The sequence below is a fragment of the Leopardus geoffroyi genome, chromosome B1 (assembly GCF_018350155.1).
Source record: "Leopardus geoffroyi isolate Oge1 chromosome B1, O.geoffroyi_Oge1_pat1.0, whole genome shotgun sequence".
In the NCBI taxonomy this organism is placed as follows: Eukaryota; Metazoa; Chordata; class Mammalia; order Carnivora; family Felidae; genus Leopardus; species Leopardus geoffroyi.
The window spans coordinates 135,602,138-135,626,328 of record NC_059327.1 but is presented as its reverse complement, the minus strand read 5'-3'; positions in this window follow the sequence as shown (position 1 = coordinate 135,626,328).

Sequence of the window (24,191 nt, the reverse complement as noted above, 5' to 3'; positions counted from 1 at the left end):
CTGTCCCAAAAATAAATAAACGTTGAAAAAAAAAAGAAATAAAAAAAAAAAAGAAACTAACGCAGGATAAAGCATAGAGTTACTTGGAGGCAATGCTACTTTAGAAAGCTCGTCTGAGGGAGTGGCTTTTGAGCTGAGACCTGAATGATGACGCGGATCAGTCATGAGAGTCTGAAGGAATGGTCAGTGCAAAGATCATGGGCAGAAACAAATCTATTCTATGTAAGAGAAGAAGAAGGGCATGCAATGAATTTGCTGGTGAAGGCCTACAGATTCTGTACAGAGACTGGTGGGCTTTGGAAAGGAGATTGAATTTTATTTAAGCATGATAGAAATTCATTCGAGAGTTTTAAGTAGTGGATGACAGGATCTGATTCACAATTTTTATTTTTATTTATTTTATTTTTTTATGTTTCAGGTTTTTATTTAAATTCTAGTTAATTAACATATAGTATAATATTAGTTTCAGGAGTAGAATTCAGTGATTCATTACTTATATACAATATCCAATGCTCATCACAAGTGCCCTCCTTAGTGCATATCACCCATTTAGACCATGCCCCCACCCACCCACCCCCAACAACCCTCAGTTTGTTCTATACAGTTGAGTCTTTCTTATGTTTTGCCTCCTTCTCTTTTTCTTTTATTTTTTTCAAGTTTTTATTTTTTATTTATTTTATTTTATTTTTTTTAATGTTTATTCATTTTTGAGACAGAGAGAGGCACAGCATGAACAGGGAAGGGGCAGAGAGAGAGGGAGACACAGAATGTGAAGCAGGCTCCAGGCTCTGAGCTGTCAGCACAGAGCCTGACGCGGGGCTCAAACTCACAAAGTGTGAGATCATGACCTGAGCCGAAGTCGGACGCTTAACAAACTGAGCCACCCAGGCGCCCCTCAAGTTTTTATTTTAAATTCCACTTAGTTAACATATATGGTAAAATTGGTTTCAGTTGTAGAATTTAGTGATTCATCACTTTCATATAGTACCCAGTGCTCATCACAAATGCCCTCCTTAATACTCATCACCCATTTAGCCCATTGCCCCTCTCCCTCCATCAACCCTCAGTTTGTTCTCCATAGTTAAGAGTCTCTTATGGTTTGCCCCCCTCTCTTTTTTCCTTCCCTTATGTTCATCTGTTTTGTTTCTTAAATTTTACATATGAGTGAAATCATATGATATTTGTCTTTCTCTGACTTATTTCACTTAGCATAATACTCTCTAGCTCTATCCAGGTTGTTGCACATGGCAAGATTTCATTCTTTTTTATTCCATTGTGTGTGAAGATGTTCAACATCTTCTTTATCCTTTCATCAGTCAACAGACATTTGGGCTCATTCCATAGTTTGGCTCTTGTTGATAGTGCTGCTATAACCCTGGTGGTGCATATGCCCCTTGGAATCAGCATTTTTGTATCCTTTGGGTAAATACCTAGTAGTACAATTGCTGGGTCATAGGGTGGTTCTATTTTTAACTTTTTGAGGAACCCCCATACTGTTTTCCAGAGTGGCTGTACCAGTTTGCATTCCCACCAACAGTGTAAGAGTGTTCCCCTTTCTCCACATCCTTGCCAGCATCTGTTGTTTCCTGTGTTGTTAATTTGAGCCATTCTGACAGGTGTGAGGTGGTATCTCAGTGTGGTTTTGATTTGTATTTCCCTGATGATGAGTGACGTTGAGCATCTTTTCATGAAGACCTGTATGTCTTCTTTGGAAAAGTGTCTATTTATGTCTTCTGCCCATTTCTTCACTGGACTATTTTTTAGGTGTTGAATTTGCTAAGTTCTTTTTAGATTTTGGATACTAACCCTTTATCAGATATTTCATTTGCAAATATCTTCTACCATGCCACAGGCTGCCTTTTAGTTTTGTTGATTGTTTCCTTCACTGTGCAGAAGCTGATTCACAGTTTTTAAAAAGTCAGCTAGCTATATGAGGAAACAGACAGAGGTAAATATAGAAGCTGGAACACCAGTTGGAATGCATTTTCAGTGGAACACAGATGATGGTGACCTGGCTGAGAGCTGGGAAGGAGTGACGTTGTCAGATTGGGATATATTTTGAGGTAATGACAAATGGATTTGTAGATAGATTGGATATGGGGAATGTATAAAGAAAAATCGATGATGAACTTTTATGCTTTCGGCCAGGACAAAAATAGGGGGGGAAACTGGGAGAGAAACAGGTTTGGGTAAGAGGAAATAAGAAATTAAAAGTTTAGTTTTAGCTCCATTAAGGTTTTTTTTTTTAAACATCTGTATTAAGATATGATTCACATACCATAGAATTCAATATTTAAAATGTTCAATTCAAGGATTTTTTAGTATAATCACAGAACCGGTCAATCATCCTCATAATCTAAGTTTAGAGCATTTTATCACTTCAAAAAGGAAACTGTATTTTCCTGGCCCTAGGCAACCACTAACCTATCTCTGTTTCTATAGATTTTTCCAGTCTGCCATTTCATGTTAAGGAATGCTATGACATGTGGTCTTTTTTTTTTTTTTTTCAAGATATGAAATTTATTGTCAAATTGGTTTCCATACAACACTCAGTGCTCATCCCAAAAGGTGCCCTCCTCAATACCCATCACCCACCCTCCCCACCCTCCCACCCCCATCAACCCTCAGTTTGTTCTCAGTTTTTAATAGTCTCTTATGCTTTGGCTCTCTCCCACTCTAATCTCTTTTTTTTTCCCTACCCCTCCCCCATGGGTTTCTGTTAAGTTTCTCAGGATCCACATAAGAGTGAAAACATATGGTATCTGTCTTTCTCTGTATGGCTTATTTCACTTAGCATCACACTCTCCAGTTCCATCCACGTTGCTACAAAGGGCCATATTTCGTTCTTTCTCATTGCCATGTAGTACTCCATTGTGTATATAAACCACAATTTCTTTATCCATTCATCAGTTGATGGACATTTAGGCTCTTTCCATAATTTGGCTATTGTTGAGAGTGCTGCTATAAACATTGGGGTACAAGTGCCCCTATGCATCAGTACTCCTGTATCCCTTGGGTAAATTCTTAGCAGTGCTACTGCTGGGTCATAGGGTAGGTCTATTTTTAATTTTTTGAGGAACCTCCACACTGTTTTCCAGAGTGGCTGTACCAGTTTGCATTGCCACCAACAGTGCAAGAGGGTTCCCGTTTCTCCACATCCTCTCCAGCATCTATAGTCTCCTGATTTGTTCATTTTGGCCACTCTGACTGGTGTGAGGTGATATCTGAGTGTGGTTTTGATTTGTATTTCCCTGATGAGGAGCGACGTTGAGCATCTTTTCATGTGCCTGTTGGCCACCTGGATGTCTTCTTTAGAGAAGTGTCTATTGACGTTTTCTGCCCATTTCTTCACTGGGTTATTTGTTTTTTGGGTGTGGAGTTTGGTGAGCTCTGTATAGATTTTGGATACTAACCCTTTGTCTGATATGTCATTTGCAAATATCTTTTCCCATTCCGTTGGTTGCCTTTTAGTTTTGTTGGTTGTTTCCTTTGCTGTGCAGAAGCTTTTTATCTTCATAAGGTCCCAGTAATTCATTTTTGCTTTTAATTCCCTTGCCTTTGGGGATGTGTCAAGTAAGAGATTGCTATGGCTGAGGTCAGAGAGGCCTTTTCCTGCTTTCTCCTCTAGGGTTTTGATGGTTTCCTGTCTCACATTCAGGTCCTTTATCCATTTTGAGTTTATTTTTGTGAATGGTGTGAGAAAGTGGTCTAGTTTCAACCTTCTGCATGTTGCTGTCCAGTTCTCCCAGCACCATTTGTTAAAGAGACTGTCTTTTTTCCATTGGATATTCTTTCCTGCTTTGTCAAAGATTAGTTGTCCATATGTTTGTGGGTCTAGTTCTGGGGTTTCTATTCTATTCCATTGGTCTATGTGTCTGTTTTGTGCCAATACCATGCTGTCTTGATGATGATAGCTTTGTAGGAGAGGCTAAAGTTTGGGATTGTGATGCCTCCTGCTTTGGTCTTCTTCAAAATTGCTTTGGCTATTCGGAGCCTTTTGTGGTTCCACATGAATTTTAGGATTGCTTGTTCTAGCTTCGAGAAGAATGCTGGTGCAATTTTGATTGGGATTGCATTGAATGCGTAGATAGCTTTGGGTAGTATTGACATTTTGACAATATTTATTCTTCCAATCCATGAGCATGGAATGTTTTTCCATTTCTTTATATGTTCCTCAATTTCCTTCATAAGCTTTCTATAGTTTTCAGCATACAGATCTTTTACATCTTTGGTTAGATTTATCCCTAGGTATTTTATGCTTCTTGGTGCAATTGTGAATGGGATCAGTTTCTTTATTTGTCTTTCTGTTGCTTCATTATTAGTGTATAAGAATGCAACTGATTTGTGTACATTGGTTTTGTATCCTGCAACTTTGCTTAATTCATGTATCAGTTCTAGCAGACTTTTGGTGGAGTCTATCAGATTTTCCATGTATAATATCATGTCATCTGCAAAAAGTGAAAGCTTAACTTCATCTTTGCCAATTTTGATGCCTTTGATTTCCTTTTGTTGTCTGATTGCTGATGCTAGAACTTCCAACACTGTTAAACAACAGTGGTGAGAGTGGGCATCCCTGTCGTGTTCCTGATCTTAGGGAAAAAGCTCTCAGTTTTTCCCCATTGAGGATGATGTTAGCTGTGAGCTTTTCATAAATGGCTTTTATGATGTTTAAGTATGTTCCTTCTGTCCCGACTTTCTTGAGGGTTTTTATTAAGAAATGTTGCTGAATTTTGTCAAATGCCTTTTCTGCATCGATTCACAGGATCATATGGTTCTTATCTTTTCTTTTATTAATGTGATGTATCACGTTGATTGATTTGGGAATGTTGAACCAGTCCTGCATCCCAGGAATGAATCCCACTTGATCATGGTGAATAATTCTTTTTATAAGCTGTTGAATTCGGTTTGCCTGTATCTTATTGAGAATTTTTGCATCCATATTCATCAGGGATATGGGCCTGTAGTTCTCTTTTTTTACTGCGTCTCTGTCTGGTTTAGGAACCAAAGTAATACTGGCTTCATAGAATGAGTCTGGAAGTTTTCCTTCCCTTTCTATTTTTTGGAATAGTTGAGAAGGATAGGTATTATCTCTGCTTTAAATGTCTGGTAGAACTCCCCTGGGAAGCCATCTGGTCCTGGACTCTTATTTGTTGGGTGACCTGTGGTCTTTTATGGGTGGATTCTTTCAGTGAACTTAATATTATCCATCAGTACTTAATTGTTTTTATTGCTAAATAGTATTCCACCATAGAGACATACCACACTTCGTTTATTCATTCATCAACTTAGGAACATTTGTTTCTGCATTTGGCTACTATGAATATGCTACTATGAATATGTGTAAAATTTTCTTTGGTCATATATTTTCATTTGTCTTCAGTAGATAATGAAGAGCAGAATTGCTGGGTTATGTAGTAACTCTATATTTAACATTTTGAGAAACTGCCAAACTTTTTGAAAGTGGCTGCATCATTTTCCATTCCCACCAACAATGAATGAGGGTTCTAATTCCACTACATCCATATCAACCCTTGTTATTGCCTTTGTTTTTCATTGTAGCCATCCTAGTGGGTATGAAGTGGTATCTCGTTGTGGTTTGGATCTACATTTTCCTAGTTACTAATGATGTTGAGTATCTTTTCATGTGCTTATTGCCCATTTGTGTATCTTTGGAGAAATGTGTGTTCAGATTTTTGCCTATTTTTAAATTGGTTTATTGTTACTATTTTGTTGTTGTTGATGAGTTGCACTGCTTCTTTATATATTCTGGATATAAATCCCTTGTCAGATATATAATTTGCAAATATTTTTTTCTTTTTCTTTGGACTGGATTTTCACTTTTATGATGGCATTGTTTGCAGCACAAAAGTTTAAAATTCTGATATAGCCTAATTTATTTTTTTCTTTAGTCATTTCTGCTTTTAGTGTCATATCTAAGAAATGGCAATGTTAAATTTTAGATACCTATTAGACATCCAAATGGAGATAGTGGGTAGGCAGTTGTGTATGAGTCTGAACTTCAGAGGAGAGATTACATTGGGTAGAAATTGGGGAACAATTAGTGTATAGATAATATTTAAAACCCTGGGCCTTGGGGCACCTGGGTGGCTCAGTCGGTTGAACATCCGACTTCAGCTCAGGTCATGATCTCACGATTTGTGGGTTTGAGCTCTGTGTCAGGCTCTGTGCTGAGAGCTCGGAGCCTGGAACCTGCTTCAGATTCTGTCTCCATCTCTCTCTGCCCCTTCCCCACTCATGCTTCTGTCTCTCTCTCTCTCTCAAAAGTAAATAAACATTAAAAAAAATTAAAACAAACAAACAAACAAAAACCCTGGGCCTTGATGGAATCACTCAGAGAGAGAGAGAGAGAAAGAGAGAGAGAAGTAGGCAAGTCCCAAAGGACACAGTTTATAATCATTACACATAGCATGGGGTTCAGTTTGTGCCCCAGAATACTAGGATAATTTACCAATAAGGAGAACATAACCTAATGAATAAACACAAAGACTACCCACTTAGGGGTAGGGCAGATATCTCCGTAGAAGATCTTGTGAGATCGTTTCCACTCTGTGGCCACTATAGTAGAATTGACTTTTCAGAGTAAACTGGAATAGAATTTTCTCCATATGATCTTAACTTCCTAGGAAGCTTCCAACGTTGTCAGTACTCCTTCTTTATCAAACCTCTGTATGAGGTGTGCAAACTGGTCAAAGTGGCAAACCCAACCCATTCCAGCTCGTTTAAGCTAACAAAGAATTTAGTAGGGAAAATGAGGTAGCTCACAGAATTGTCATCAGGTCAAATTACCAGGAACCATGTTCAACCCTAGAAGCATGCTACAGGACTTGCCTAAATGGGAACTGTCCCTGTCACTGCTGCCACAACCCAGACTTCTGATGCCAGGAATTCAATGTCTCTCAAATTGCTGTAGATGCCAGGTACTCTATATAATTGAAACTTCTGCTGCCACCTCCTTTTTGTTTGTTTGTTTGTTTGTTTTTTAAGTTTATTTATTCTGAGAGAAAGAGAGAGAGAGAGAGAGAGCAAGTGCACATGTGCACATGAGTGGGGGAAGGGCAGAGAAAGAGGGAGAGAAAATCTCAAGCAGGCTCCACATTGTTGGTAAAGAACCTGATGCAGGGCTTGAACTCATGAACTGTGAGATCATGACCTGAGCTGAATTCAAGAGTTGGATACTTAAGTGACTGAGCTACCCAGGCACCCCTGCTGTAGCCCTTTTAAAGCAAGATCCTCAGTTGCCACTTGTACCAGGAAAATAGATGCTCAACACAGCCTGTTTCCTCACACTGTGAACTGAAACCTCACGTGGGTGCACCTGCTTGCTGGAACCAAGGTGATCTGCTTGTATCGTAGTTGCCTAGGATGGGGAGAAATCGGGTTTTCTGGATTTTCTCTTGGGAAGGTAAAGCTGGCAGTGGAGAAACTCATAAAATGTAGAAGACAGTTCAAGAAAGGTGATGGGAGGCCATGCAGGAGAGGTCTCCACTGTAATGTGCCATGTATACCTAGCAATTACAGGATTTCACTATTACCATAGGGGAAGGGTGGTTCATCTTCAGATAGCATCTAATTAATGATGGTTACTGTCAGATTCTTCCATTTTGAAGTGACAATTTCTCCACCTAAATATAACATGAACTATATTTGTGAATTCATGAGTTTATCAGCTATTTGCATTTCTTTTAGAACAGGCCTAACAACTAGATGGTAACTCATTACACATATGGAATGTTATAAACATTTTAATATACATGAAAAATTCCACTGACCTTACATTATTGAACATTAATAATTTCTCTTCATAGAGAAAGAGGTTTTACAATGTTACTCATTTAACAAGGTCTACATGAATTATTTTTGTCTGTGAGATATCTGGCAAAGAAAAGTCACCATGAAGATATAGTACTTACTATTAATTTATTATAAATTCTTAAAATAGCAATTTAATGCTATTTTTTTGGATAAAAAATAATTTTGCTTTGCTTAGCCATTGATTTTTTTTTTTTACTCAACTTTATTGAGGTATAATTTACATAAAATGAAATAAACCCTTTTTTATGTTTGATAAGTTTTGGTAATATATCCACCCAAATAATCACCAGTCACAGTCAAGATGTAGAACATTTCTATAACCCTCCAAAGTTCCTTCACGTCCCTTTATAACATCCTCACCTCCCTAGACCTATGAAACCACTAATCTACTTTCCGTCACTACAGATATTGATTTTTTTTCAAATTATTGAGGCATAATTTACATACAAGATAATGCATTCGTTTTAAGTGTGCAGTTTGCCAGAGCCATTGATTTTCAAAAACTAAAATTACTATCTCTATAATGTTTTGCTCTTGAATTCTCTTACTGATCATTTTGTTATCTAGGAAAGCATTAAATAAATTCTTTTTGTTTTCTGTACACACAAACTTAGAGTCACTCCATACTTTCTGCACAGAGCTGTGTGATATCACAATATTCTTGATCCATAAACTGCTCTTGAAAAATTGCTGATACAAAGGCCAGGAAAAGCAGATATAAAACTAAGCTACTGATTTAGACCCAAGCTACTATTAGCTACTGCCACACACCCATGAACCATAAGGTCCCTGAAATGTAGATACTAGTGTTATTCCTACCTAATCACTCTTATAACATTATTTTAAGGAAGTTGGAGTATGAATCATGAGTAAACAAATAAATAAGTAAATATACACAGTTGGTGATTTAATGTTTTATGTGTGTGGGAAATGCTAGATAGAGTACATGTTATCCAGGGACTTCTACTAATGGTACAGTTCTAAAAAAGCTTATTTGAAGCTATTAGCATGTTTTATGAGTTATTGATTTCTAAACGTCTCCCCAGTTTGGCAGAAGAATCAGATCTTAGAGGATAATGCCAGCTAATCCCTTTTATCAGGTAGGATGGATAATGGTTTAAGTGTAGTCCGGCTCTCTGGATGTGAAATGAATAGAATTTTCCACAGTATGATGTCCCAATTTGCATGTTCGTTATAGTAATAAATGCTGGGAGCTGCTGGGAGCAAATTATTATAGCTTAGAAATATGAAGCCCTTGGGAAAATTTTCAGGAAGGGGCTCCTTAACCATTTACAATTTGCAAATAAATAAGAATAGCGATTGTACAATCAGTTAATAGCCATCATACAATCAATCTATCACTTCTTTTTAGCAAGCATGTATTGTGAACATATTATGCCTGAAGCACCACTAACAGCCACAGTGATACACAGATGAGGAAAGGTTGCTCTCAAGTTCCTGCTTTAAACAGGCAGGAGAGAAAAAACATTAAATAAACAATTGAAACATAGAATGCTAAGGAGAAATATGTCTAGGGTGCCATGGTGTCAGGGATAAAGAACACTGGATTTAGGCTGAAAGAACTAGAGAAAGCTTTCCAAAGCAAAGATGATGATATTTTTGTTAAGTCAAGGAGGACCAGCAGAAACTAGCCAGAGAGAGGAAACAGAGTCTGTCTGGCTCCCTAAGAAACTTCCTATTATTAAAAGTCACATTATAACACATTATATGCTTTGGTGGAGAAATATAGGTAAGAAGCTAGAGGGCTACAAGATTGTAATGTAAGTTTTTTTTTTTTTTATTTCCACAGAAATTTCAATGGTAAAGATATCTCTATTGTTGTAGGGTTTTGTTTTGTTTTGTTTTTGTATTATAAACAACAACAACAAAATCAAAATAAGCAAAATAAAAACTAAACATTTTTTCTTTTACTCTTTGGTCCCTGCTGCCTCAGTTCCTTCTGTTGCTGAGTCCTGACCTCACAATGTGCTTGCTGCATTTATTATAGGTACCAAAGGTAGAGAAGACAGCCCAGGATTACAGGTCCAAAGGAAAATGTTGGCAAGCAGTCATGTGTTTCTATGCTTTGTCTGCATGAGGTTTTTTTTTTTCCTTCCCTCTACTAGTGAGCTATTAATTCCCAATAGAGATTGTCTTGTAATCAATAGTAATTTACAGAATACAAAGTAGGCTTTGTAATTAATTGATTGCTTTATGTCTGATTCCCATGTATAAAAGCTTGTTCTGTTGGAAAAATGCCTGAAATTTGGTGTGATTAGAGCATGAGGGTCTGTTGAGAGTGAGGCTGGACAAGTAGCCAGATCCTGGAGGCCTTTGTGTTCCAAGCTAAGGGATTTGGATTTTATTCTGAAAGCAAGCGAGGGTGATTGATTGATGAATTTCAGGGAAGGTTGAGAGATAGCATAAGGTTTGAATTTAGAAAAGCCCCAGCTCCAGCCACAGTGTGAAATATAGATTGGTGTGTTGGGAAGTGAGGAGAGAGACCAAATTAGAGGCTATTAAGATAATGAGGACCTGAAGTAAGGCAGTAGTAAAGCAGAGAAGAGAACAATTTAGAGAGATAAGGAACATTGAATGATTTTACTTAATGACCAACTGGATGTAGGGGTGTGTGTGTGTGTGTGTGTGTGTGTGTGTGTGTGCGCGCGCGCAGGGGGAGGGGGGTGGGCAGTGTCTCTGATTCTGTAAGGGGGTGTCTAAATTAACTCCTTAAGGCTGACTTAAGGCTCCCAGGTGAGATAAGGGAGAAGCAGGAACAGGATTTCTGGAGGGGAGTGGTGGAAGAAAATAGCTCATGCATGAATTTAACGTGTATATGGGACATCTAAGAGGAAATACTCTATAGGTAGGTCTGGAAATCAAGGAATTTACATTACAGATACAGGATTTGGGAAAATAAAATTTTATCAAACTAAAATGTACACATAGTTAAAAACATCAAACTGTATAAAGAAAAATCATGATTATCAATTTATGCAGTTATCAATTTATTGCCTCTCACTTCCGAGTCCACCCTCATTGCCTGCTTTGCAGTAATGGGCCTGGACCTTGTGAACCTTTCCCCTTTGCACCAAGTACAGTGTTAAGCTTTCACATTCAATGGTGCTGGAAAGGCACTGGAAAAGGAAGAGATTTTTTACTGATGCCTGTGTGTTCCTTCAGTCAGCTCCTTCAATCTGGCTTCTGTTGAGGCCAGAGCTAAAAGCATAAGCTGCAGGCTCTAGCAATGTGCACAGCTTCTCCAACATGCAGTGACCCTCAGCTTCCTTGGATGTCTCCTCCAGCCACGTTACACAAGTTCCTAGATTTGGCATCTCTCTGTAAATGATTTTCCTATGAATGGCTTTTCTGGAATCTCGGAAGGTGGATTTCCAGTCAGCTCCAGATGACAGACTGCCAGAAAATTCCATGGCATGGCACCACAGTGACTCCTCTGTCATCTAGTGAGCCACAGCTGTGTTGTCTCCTGCAAGGTCTGGATCTCATCTCAGCGGCATGCACTTTGCCCAAGCCCTCTAGCTCAGCCCTAGACACAGTGGCTGTTCTTTTTTCATCTGCTGGTCCTATGTTCTTCAGAGTTCTCTTTAGTTCTTACTAGTCAATCTTTTGTTACTTCAACCCTAGGTTATAGTCAGTAGTGTATTATATTTGACTTCCCATCTTCAAATTACTGGGGTATTTCTCCTGATTGGAGTCTGGCTGATATAGTGATCTTTTCTACCCCTCCACAGACCTAATGCTATTCTCCAGAGGCAATAACTTCTCTCTGCACCCAACATGGGCCTCGAATTCACAATCCCAAGATCAAGAGTCACATCTTGACTTGCCCAATTGAGCCAGCCAGGCATCCCTGTTTTTCCTATTTTTAATTACTTCTCATTTTAGTTTTTCTGATTTCATTTTGGCTATTCTAAGATAAATGATGTTTGAGTGTATTTCTGTACTATCCACATCACTTCCCTTCCTTTTTCTCTTCTGCCATCCCTTCCTTCTCCCCTTGAAACTAATATCTCTCTAAGTTCCTCCACTGGTCACCCTGCAACTTCAAATTATATACATAATCCCCATTTCTTATTCTACTACCTAAAGAAAAAATATATATATTTGTCAACAACTTTATAAGGTGATAACATTATCGCATTCCTCCTTTGCCCCACTTTTTGCCCCATTTTCATCTCCCTATATGTTTCAGTTCTGCTTTTATTTTCTCAAAAATTTTTTAAGTTGATAAAATTTACATTCTAATCTATAACCTAGAATAAATCATATATAGATAAATTCTTAACATTGAAGGCCAACAAAATAGCATTCACAGTATTCCAAGCTGTTAAAAAAATATTGCTTGGTGAGCCAGATAATCTACTGAGTATATACCCTTGTTTAAAATTACAGTCAGGATTCAGTGTCATCCAAAAGAGAATAATTCCAGTGTCAAGTTCAGAAGAATTCTTTTTGCTATTTACTCACACTCATGCCATGTTTTAGTTTATTTCAAATTTAAGCTGCCTTTCTTCTATAGCTTTTTCTGTTTCTTTTTCTCCTGTGTTGTTTTATCTCTCATTCTCTATTTATTTGCATCATGAGCATAAATGCATGCAGTCTTGAGGTTTTCATGTCCTTATCCATACCTTAGGTTGTATTGAATTTTCTCCCCTTCCCCTTTTCCTTAGAGACCTCTCTTTTAGAGGTCTCCATTCTCCTTTTCTGGATTAAGATCTTTGTTTTCTATGCCTGCTGTTTCTATCTCATTGTGTTAGCCCCTCAGCTGCATGTTCCCCATTTGTCTCTCTGTTTGTCTCACTTTCTACCCTTCATCCTGTTGTATGTCCCAGGAGGGTGGTTTTTAATGGACTGCAAAACTTAGCTTTTTTGACCTTTGGCTTCAGTTGTTGGGTCTGAACAATGGAAGGGATCATATTGGAAGGTAGGAGGAAGGTGAAATTGATGTATTTGTTCCTATGGAAACCTCCCTGCTGAGCCACGTATGGGCAGTAGTTGAATTTCTCTACAGAGAATCATTGCTCCTACTAGGCTTAACAAGTATTAATAAAGCTTAATGAGTAGGTTTTTGGAACTGTTCCTTATTCTTGCCCTTTCACACCCAGGGATAGTAGCTGCTTCCTACTGTTCCTAGACTCAGGGTGGCTCATTATTTCTGATTGGATTTCCATTATCACTGACCACACTTTTGTAAATTATCTAGGTCTTAAACTATCTTCAAGACTCATTTTGGGGGTGCTATTTTGTTTCTATGAGGAACCTGACTGATACAGGCCCCATATCATTTTCTTCTTGGTAGATGAATATATGCATTCAGGGAGGAGATCAATACTTTTGCTTAATCTCCTATTATGACAGATAGTTGAGAGTATAGATGAATCAGAATCAGAATATAAGTGATATTTGAAGCATAGAATAAAGATAAGGTGACCCAAGATTATGTTTTAGAGCACAAGTTGCATTTTTGCTAATCTTGTAGGGCCTATACTAGCAGCTTACTTTTAAGAAGTTAATCAACTGAATGTGAGCACATTTACAGAGATTAGCTTCAACTGAGTATTATAGGAACTTTTTTTTTTTTAGCAACTTATTGGTTTTGCATAAAACTAGTAAATAACTGATTAATTTAGACAACTTTTCATTGATAAGTAGGGAAGTTTTATTTTTGGAGATTGTTTTTTAGAGTTTATTTATTTTGAGAGAGAGAGAGAGAGAGTGCGAGAGAGCGCATGCATGCATGCATGCAAGTGGGGGAAGGGGCAGGGAGACAGGGAGAGAGAGAATCCCAAGCAGGCGCCATGCTGTTAGTGCAGTCTGAATTGGGGCTCCATCTCACAAACCATGAGATCATGACCTGAGCCGAAATCCAGAGCCAAAATCCAGAGTTAAACCAACTGAGCCACCCAGGCACCCTATTTTTGGAGATTTTGGTGTGATTGCTTATCTACTTTTTGTACCTGCAAAGTTTGTTGTTACTATCTATAAAGTAGAACATAACATCACTTATATTGACAATTTTAGTTGAAAATTTTTATTACTGCATGTTGTAATTAATAATACACATAAATATACATACATTCTAAAGGGCAAGATACACCCCAGAATTGCATATTATTAGGGAAATAATAGGTAGAGTGGAATTTATGTGTCTTGAGGAAAACGCAAGTGATCCCAGAGACTTTATAGAGAAGGATAAGTTGGGGTTCATCCTACCAGAAAGTTAAGTGCATAGTCACAATGGATTAAAGGATATATAAGAGTGCTCTCTCTGGTCTTAACTTTTACTCTTTTTAATCTTCCATGGCATCGTTTTCCAATTCTCTTAAACTTCTCTATATTCAACTCATTACTTTGGTTAGGTAATGAAGTGGGGGGTGGGGTGGGGGAGGAGGCAGAACAGGTACAGCTTGGTGTGGTAATTAACTACTCCCAAATCCCTGAGTCCATTGATAGGGGCTGAGATGGATCACATACACTTAAAATAAAACTGCCCTTTCCCCAACAGAAGCTAAGAGACAGATGATACATTAGATTAAGACCATTTTACTTCTGTTTATTCTCATTGTTAGGAAGCCCTAGAAATCCATCTTTCCCTATGTGCTAATACTCATAGCCTACCAGCATAGCATCTGTTATAATATCTACCAGGACTACTCTATTATTCCATTTATGCCTATTTATGTCAGCCTCCAAAGAAGTCCCCAGACATCCAGGTCACCTCACCTCTCCTATACTCTAATCCCCATTGAGTTCCATATACCCTCATTCTGTTCTCTTTCCCTGCCTGTCTCCAACCTCTAAAATTCTTCCATGGTGCCCTTTGGAATTCGAGTTCTATTAGAAGTAAAATCTCCTGTTCCTCAACCAATTCTTTGAATATTCTTTTCATCTTCTCACTCCAAAAGAAAACTGGCTGTCTCCTAAACTTTCTGCTTTCCTGACATCTGTCTCAAGTGATGGCTGTTGTTGTTCCATAGCTTTCTCACCACTGGGCCTGAGAGTGGAGAAGGTCTCTTCCTCACACCTTATTGCTGCTTCCAGACCATTCTCCCTTTTGCCCACCTACAACCTTTCAACATCGAATCTTGTGCCATCATATTATATCCATCATTGCCCCCTATTATTGCCAGCATTTACTGATTCCCAGTCTTTTCCTCTTATTTTCTCTGGTTTTACATGTGGCTCATTTTCTAACATACTCATAATGATATGGTTTTGGAGTGATGGAGTGGAGGTCCAGAGCTGATGGCCAAGAAAGACTTCTTGAGATGTCTTTGGTTCAAAAATGTGGTTTTATTAAAGCACGGGGATGGGACCCATGGGCAGGAAGAGTTGCACTGGGGTTGTGAGGAGACACTGATTATATACTTGGGAGTTGGGGGAGGTAAAGGCAAGAAGTTTCCAAATCCTTTTGGATTTGCTAAAGAAGACTCACAGGATCCTGGAGGCCTAGCTATTGTCCAGCTAAGGTTGTTTTTCCCTTTAACAAAGCATTATCATTAAGACAGTAGGGAGTTCTTGGAGAAATGTCATACTCTGCCTGTCTCAAGTATTTGTCAATGGGCTGCAGGTTACAAAGCAATTTAATTTTATCTATCGTTTGCTTTTGCCTTTGTTTCTCACATCAGTAATTCTTGCTAATTTTAATATGAACACAAAGAATCCTTCCAACATCCTGACCTGTTAGTTCCTTGAACTCTTCTCATGGCTATAGCCTAGACTTTGTCATTAATCTTAATTCCATAATCTTAATTTCTTATATCCTACTCCTTAACCAGCACCTCCTCTTAGCTCACCTCCTGCCATCCTTTTATCTCCACTGGGACCTACAGTTCATTGATCCACCACCTTTAAACTGTCTCTCTCTTTGTGACATTTTCATTATACTTCTTACCCAGTCTCATTCATGCACAATCATAACCATCTCCCTGACATTCACTCTTGACTCTCTTGCCCCACCTCTCCTTTCATTGTACTGCTTCCTGAAACCACAGCCCACAGCTGGGTTGAATTCTTCCTTTTCTGGGCCTACAACCATGGAGCTTCATATGGCTGTAGAAAGAACGTGGAACCATGCTGACTGGTCTCATTTAAATTCAATATATAAACCTCAAGTGGGCCCTTACTGCTGTCAGGCAATCATAGTGGTCCATTCAGTCTCCCATTGTCTTTTACAACTACTTAACATTCCTTCTCTTCACTCAAACCCATAACAGTTTCTTCCGGTCATCACTCTCAACTTCCTCACCAAGAAAATTCAAGCAATAAAAAAGAGAAATTCCCTGGAATGTCCACCACCATCTCTGAATGTCATCAAACCCTCATACTCTTCTTCCCTGCCTATTGCTACAAATTAACTATCCATGCTCTATTTAAATACCCATGCTCTATTTCATTCATCCTCTTGTGCACATGATCCCTTTCCCTCTTGTTACACAGTCACTTAACAGTTCTTTCTTCTACATATTTTCTTTGCTGTCTACTAGATAGTTCTCATCAACATGCAAACATACTGTTATTTTTCCCATCTAAAATCAAATCTCCTCTCGGCCTCATTCTCTCACCAGTTACCCCCCTTTTTCTTTAATCCTCATTAGTGCAAAACTTCTGAGAAGAGTTGTCTGTATTGGCTGTCTTTAATTTCTCTTCTCTTTCTCTTCAACTAATTCCATTCAGGATGTCTCCTCAGCACTCCATAGAATTGACCCCTGTCAAGGTAACCAATGATATCCATATTACTACTTACTATATCTGGTGGCCAATTCCCAACTCTCATCTTGATTTATCTATCAGCACATTTTTGGGGGCTACAATATGGTTATTCGTATCTATCCACATATTTGACATAGTTGATCATGATGAGGGAATCAAAGGCAAACTGAGGGTAAAGCACAAGGTAATTCCCGCCCCCCCCCCCCCCCCCACTTTGGGATATATGTGATATTCCTCAGGCACTCCTGGATGCCCAAGAACAAAGGAAAGGGAAAAACAAATGGTTAACTGATAGAGATCACAGTCTGCAGGACCTGAGTCTCTATCAATTTGCAACTATTTTAATGATTTACAAGAAAAAAGGTAATCTCCAGAAACTTATAGACTCAACTTCTCCTTCCATAATGGAGGTGCCCTCCCCTCCATAGTGATGTGGGGAACAAAGGCAAGAAGAAAAAGTAGATAAAATTAAATTTCTTTATAACCTGCAGCCCATTGACAAATACTTGAGACAGGCAGAGTAAAACATTCTTTCAGGAAGTCCCAACTGTCTTAATGTGAATGCTTTGCTAGAGGGAAAAATAACATTAGCTCAACAACTGGCACGGCCTCCAGTGTCTTGTGAGACTTCTTTAGCATATGAGAGTCCTTTTGGGAACTTCCCCTTGCTTTTACACCCCTCTCCCTCACCCCCCATAACTCCCAGGTATATAATCAGTCACTCCTCACAACCCCAGTGCACTACTTTCTGCCCAAGGGTCCTGTCCCTGTGCTTTAATAAAACCACCTTTTTGTACCAAAGACGTCTCAAGAATTCTTTATTGGCTGTTGGCTCGGGACCCTACCACCACTCCAAAACCAAATTAATCACACCATTTTCCTTGACTCAATTTCTTCACCTGGTTTCCATTTCACCACCCTCTTTTATTTTTTCTCATACCTCACTGTTAACTCCTCAGTCTCCTACTCCTCCTTTCTCTGAGCTTGTCATGTTAGAGTGCTCTGGGATTGAGAACTTTTGATTCCTTGATCTTCTTTTTTCTATCTATACTCACTCAAAGCTGTCATCTATTATCAAGCCAATGGTTCATAAGTCCAGACTTTTCTTCTGGACTCTAGATTCATGTATACAACTTTCTGCTAGACAACTTCATGTGGATGTCTACTCAACATGTAAAAATCATCATGTAAAAGACTAAACTATGAATCCCCTCTCCTTTACCTGTAGCCTTTCCCATTTTGGTTGATGGCAATTCTGCCCTTAGGCTTACTTGCTCAGACCAAAATTCTTGAAATGATCTTTGACTTCATTTTGCCTCAGGTAGTTCTTACCCAATCCATTAAGATATCTTTTTGCTCTGTTTTCAAATATATCTGAAAGCCAGAGTCCTTACAATAGTCTCTGAGGCTCTAGACACTCTGGCCCCTATTACCTCTCTGACCCACCACGTACTCTTCTACTTTCCCATTCTACTCCAGACATCGTTCCATATAAGACGCTTTTTTCAAGTATTCTCTTTCTCTGGAGTGGTCTTCTCTCAGATGTTCAGCTGGTTTCTTTAAGTTTCTTGCTAAAATATTACCTTCTCAAGGAGACCTACTTCAAATAACACCCTTATCCCCATGCCCCCTATCCCCCATAGCCTGCTATATACAAGCTCAGAAATGAGAACTATCCCTTTAAAGGGCCTCCTCCTTTTTCATCTCTATTTTCCAAATAAAAGATTTGCAAAATGTATAAAAGGGATATATTTACTCTGAGATAACTTGTACATAAGTAGTTTATACTTTCTTGAGTTTGTTTAGTTGAAATGGGATATATAGTAGGCAATTGTAAAAAAAGCCTTTCTTGAAATGTGATAAAAATACCAATGATGCAAATTCTTAGAGACTGGGGCACTGTGGTAGAAACTGGTTAGGAATACAGATAACTGTTGTTCCAATAATAACAGTTACTAGGGAACTTTCCATAATTCAGCTATTCTGAATAGCTAATATTTACGGAATACCTAATAAATGTCAGGCATTGTTCTAAATGCTTTACATATAACATGTTCTTATGCCTCACAGGAATACTGTGAAGTATTTCCCTAGTGTCTTCATGGAGAAAGTGTGAAGGAAGGGGATAGGCAAGTGTGGAAGCAAGGACACATGAGCTTGTAGTCCTCCATGCTCCTAATCTGTTTTTCCAGTCCCAAGCTCTTACTTGAGAATCTGAAGTGATTGTGATTCAAGACAGAAGTGAGTGGACCTAACAGAAATGGTCAGGGCCAAAGGCACCTGGGTAACTCAGTTGGTTGAGTGTCCAACTCTTCAACGTTTATTTATTTTTGGGACAGAGAGAGACAGAGCATGAACGGGGGAGGGGCAGAGAGAGAGGGAGACACAGAATCGGAAACAGGCTCCAGGCTCTGAGCCATCAGCCCAGAGCCCGACGCGGGGCTCGAACTCACGGACCGCGAGATCGTGACCTGGCTGAAGTCGGACGCTTAACCGACTGCGCCACCCAAGCGCCCCAAGTGTCCAACTCTTGATTTCAGCTCAGGTCATTATCCCAGGATTGTGGGATAAAGCCCCCACATTGGGCTCTGCACTGAGCATGGAGCCTGCTTGGAATTTTCTCTCTCTCTCTCTCTCTCTGCCCCTCTCCCCTGCTTCCTCGTGTGCTCTCTTGCTCTCTCTCTAAAATAAATAAATAAATAAATAAATAAATAAATAAATAAATAAATAAAATGCAATGTTAGGAAAAAAAAAAAAGAAGTGGTCAGGGCCAGAAGAAACAAAACATTGAGGCAGAAACAATAGAAACATTCTGAGTGTTCCATCAGGGTTAAGTTTAATGGCTGCTACTGTCTTTTGCCTCAAATAAATGTAAATATTTATCATAAATACAACTCTTCTAAGTGGAAATGTCTCCTGAAATTCTGGGACTTGGGAGAAGAAGGCCCAGCACCCTGGAGATGAAGAAGAACCAGAGTGTACAAAAATCTAGTTGGAGAATTGTGAATGAACTACAAATGCAGGAAGGAGGGAACAATGAAGTTGTAAAGGGTTAGCAAACCAGGGTTTTGTGTGGAGCACAATTTTGTCACCTCAATCTGCATTTTCTGCCCAACATGCCAAAGCTCGCTGTCAGGCACTGAGCACAGGTGAGTAGACTGGAAGGTAGCAGCCTCAATTTCATGCTCATTACTGATTCTCCTCCAATGTGGCAAGGATAAATGATGGAAATCAATGTTCTTATCCTTGACTCCTTTCTATCAAGCTTCCCCACATTCAGTTTTGTATGAGGATGCAAAGAGCTCCGGTGCTTTTTGTGATAATGAAAAGATCTGATGGCATCTTTTGATATCCAAAGTTGTGAGAGCGATGTTTCAATGCATATTTTATCTTGACACTCTTCTGCCCTGTGGCTGTACTTGATGGGAAGGGACTACTGCTCCAGTAATGATTAATCAGTAACTGACTCACTCTGTAATTGGAAATGCAGCACAAGAAAGATAATGCAGCTTCAAAGACCTTTGTTTATGAAGTGTTTTATCATAATTTGAAAAATCTACTTGTTTTCACATAAACCTATGAGGTAGGTTATTATCACTGCCATTCTAAAGATGAGAATGTGAAGCTTGGGTAGCTCCTACAAGGTCACAAGAGAAATTATTGGCTTAGTCAGGATGAGAACTCAGTCCTTCTTTCACCAGATTATTACCCTTGGAGTCACATAATTATAGTGACAAATAGAATGACCAAAGATAACGTGTTAAGGAGTGAGATAGGCATAGAAGTCTATTGATGCAAAAAGCTGAAAGGCAAAAGGGGCCATTATTCAGGCAACAAACATAGTCTGTGCCATGCTTTTAAGCCACTAAGGACAAGTAAAATGAATACATATTTGCTTTTTTCATTGTTGTTATTTGTGCTGTCTCTATTGCCTGGACACTGACCTTGATTTTAGGTTTGTAGGGTGACTCCACAGTAACTCTTATCATTAGTAGAAACCACCTAGGTAGGCTTGATGTTCCCATGGTGCTCCATGTTTTCATGCTTCATACTCAGAGGGCAAATGGTGAGTGGATAATTAACTGAGAAATAAGATCAAAACATAGTAGAGGTTTTAACAATATCATTCTGCCTTTCTTTTTAGAATCTTCTGAGACATATTGCTCTCTTGAGAGAGAAGGACATTGAGGGTAAGAACAAAAGAGACTAGTTTATTATTTTACTTGATTTCCAAATGTGATGATTAACAAAGGGAGGTCTTTTATATATTAGGTATGTGAACCATAGATGAAGCCTGAGATGGAGTCAGAAGAAAAGCTCAGGCTTTATGATTCAGAGAAGGAAATTATTTTACTTGGATTTGATGCTGAAGATTTAAAAAAAATTTTTTTTAATGCTTATTTATTTTTGAGACAGAGTGTGATCAGGGGAGGAGCAGAGAAAGAGGGAGACACAGAATCTGAAACAGACTCCAGGCTCCGAGCTGTCAGCATAGAGCCCAACTCTGGGCTTGAACTCACGAACTTTGAGATCATGACCTGAGCTGAAGTCAGACGCTTAACCACCTGAGCCAACCAGGCACCCCTGATGCTGAAGATTTAAAACAAAGGTCCTCATTGTCCCATTTTAATTGCTATACTGTCCAGGAGTGACAGGAGTGAAAAAAGGCAAGTGTAGTGGTGGGAACTTAGTGACAAAATACACGAAAGGGATGGCCTCTGAGTGCTGGCAAGAGCAGAGCTTGTGGACAGACATGGGAAAGACTAACCTATAATAGAGTAACAGCCCATTTAACTTATGTGTGAGAGAATAGGGAAACATTTCTAACCTCTGCGTGTCAAGAGTAAGAGCAATTATAAGTAGGAGAAAGGGTGAATGCATGTTGATGTGGAAAAAGCCTTGGGAATTCATGTCAAGCTAAGATGGTGAAGGTGGGAGGCACCTGAGTGGCTCAGTAGGTTAACTCTTGATTTCGGCTCTGGTCATGATCCCAGGGTTGTGGGATCAAGCTCTATGTCAGGCTCTGCATTGAACATAGAACCTGCTTGGGACTCTCTGTCTCTCTCTCTCTGTCTCTGTCTCCCCCTCCCTCCCTCTACCCCTCTTCCCCACTTGTGCTTTCTCTCTCTCTCTCTCTCTCTCTCTCTCTCTCTCTTTCTCTCTCTCTCCCTCTCAAAAACTAAAACAAAAAAAGATGGTGCAAGGAGAAAGCAGTTCCTCCTGCCTTCCTCTCCTTCAGGAGAAAAAAATCTCTGAGACTACTCCAGTATAGCAGTAGACCATTGCTGATTTTTTCCTATACATCAGGACAATTAGCAACTGAATATTTTGGGGGAGGGAGAGAAAATTGGCTAGGTTAGGCTGCCTCCTTTGTTTTCTTACAGTGCCTTGTATCACCCACATAATTGTGCTTACAATGCAGTAGTTGTCTGTGCTCTTATCTATATCCCCCTTAGATGTAGACTCTATGAAGGGAGGGATCTTGTCTGCTTTTTCAGTGTGGTATCTCCAGTGTCTGGCACACTGTGCTTGGCACTTAATAGATTAAGTGGCTGTTGGTTGTCCAAAGGAGGACATGTTGGATCAAGAAAAGGGCTGTACAGATGGGAGGAAAAAGTCAGTTTTTGTTTCCCAAATCTAATCCTATTGGTACTCTTTTGAGAGACATACAGTGTGTAATTAAGACCCAGACTGCCTAGGTTCCAAATCTAATTTTGTCAATTCCAGGATGTGTCATTACATGGCATTCCCTAACTTTATCTGTGAATGGGGACAGTGACACTCACTAATATCAGTAGATACATCAGGGATATAAGTTTGGTTGTATGTGTAGAAAACCCAAATAAGAGTACAATGACTCTTGAACAACATTATTTGAAGTGCACGAGTCCAACTGTACAGCGATTTTTTTTCAATAAATATACAGTAGAGTAAATACATCTTCTCTTCTTTATGACTTTTAAAAAAATGTTTATTTATTTTTGAGAGAGAGAGAGCACAAGTGAGGGAGGTACAGTGACAGAGGGAGACACAGAATCTGAAGAAGGCTCTACGTTCTGAGCTATTAGCACAGAGCCTGACATAGGGCTTGAACCCATGAGCCATGAGATCATGACCTGAGCTTAACCAACTGAGCCACCCAGACGCCCCCCTTATTACTTTCTTAATAACATTTTCTTTTCTCTAGTTAGTTTTTGCACAAATACAGTATATAATACATGTAACATACAAAATATATGCTAATCGACTTTATGTTTTTGGTAATGCTTCTGGTCAACAGTGAGCTGTTGGCTATATTATTAGCTATATATTATAATATATTATTAGCTATAAGTTTTGGGGGAGTCAAATGTTACACACAGATTTTCAGCTGTGCAATGTAGAGTGGGGTTGGTGCCCCTAACCTCCACATTATTCAGGGGTCAACTGTAATTCAAATAGGATAAGAGTTTATCTTTCACTATCTAATGAAAATTCGCTTGAAAGAGAGTTCAGAGCTGTGTGGCAGGTCTATGAAGTAATGACCCAGGCACTTTCTGCTCTTTCTTTTGGTCAACCTTGGAGTGTGCCTTTCACTATGGTCACCTGGCGGGTGCTGGAGCTCCAGCTCTTGCATCTGCTCTCCAGGTGGGAAAAAGGAGATGAGTAAAAGCACACTTTATGTGAGAGTGATTTACCTCCCTTTGAGGAGATTTCTCAGAAGTCTCAACCAAAAAGTTCCACTTGTATCTCATTGGCCAGAACTGTGTCACACGAATCCCCCATCTGAATAGGAGGCTGGAAAATGTGTCCTCTTTGTTTTAGCTGGGCATACTGCTACTCCCAAAATAAAGAGGATTAGGTTGGTAACAAAAATTAGGGATTGGATATTGGATAGATAACTGTTTTAGAGCGGATAAAGACACACACGGTTGGTACTCAGGAAATGTTACTGAAGCCACACTTACATTAGGCTTAGAATTGTAATTTAAAAATGTACATAAATGGTGGATATATAGACTTGAACACTGGATTTAGAAGATAAGCCTTTTGAGTGGCTTCTCAGCACATAGATAATGATTAATGTTGATAGGGTATTTGTTGTGAACCTGGACCTTTGCTTGTATTCATTCATTTAGCCTGTGACAGTGATTCTGAGAAGTATTTACAGCTATTATTTCACTTTGTGGATGAGGAAACTGAGAGTTAAGTAGGATGCTACCATAACCATCAAGTGGTAGAGCTAGGTAAGATTTGAACTCAGGCAATCTGCTTTCAGAGTCTGTGCTCTTAATCACCATGTAAGTGAGAGAATGTCTTCCAATAAAAGTGAATTTTTAAAAATCTCATCTTCTCAAAAAATTTCCCAGTTTTCTGGATGGGATAAGTTAACCATAAAATCTTACAGATTCATTAAAACTTGTTGTGGCTCTGTGATACCATGTTCAAAATAAAGAATAAATAGCAGATGGTGATATCTGTTAGAATATAAACCCAATAAGGGAAAAGACTGCCATTTTTCTGGCTGAAGGAAGTGCCTAATTTAGTGTCTCAAATATTGTGAAAGTACTTGGCAAATCACATTTGTTAGTGAAGCCCACACCACACTTTAACTTTCCCAGTTATCAAGCCTCAACATATAAATA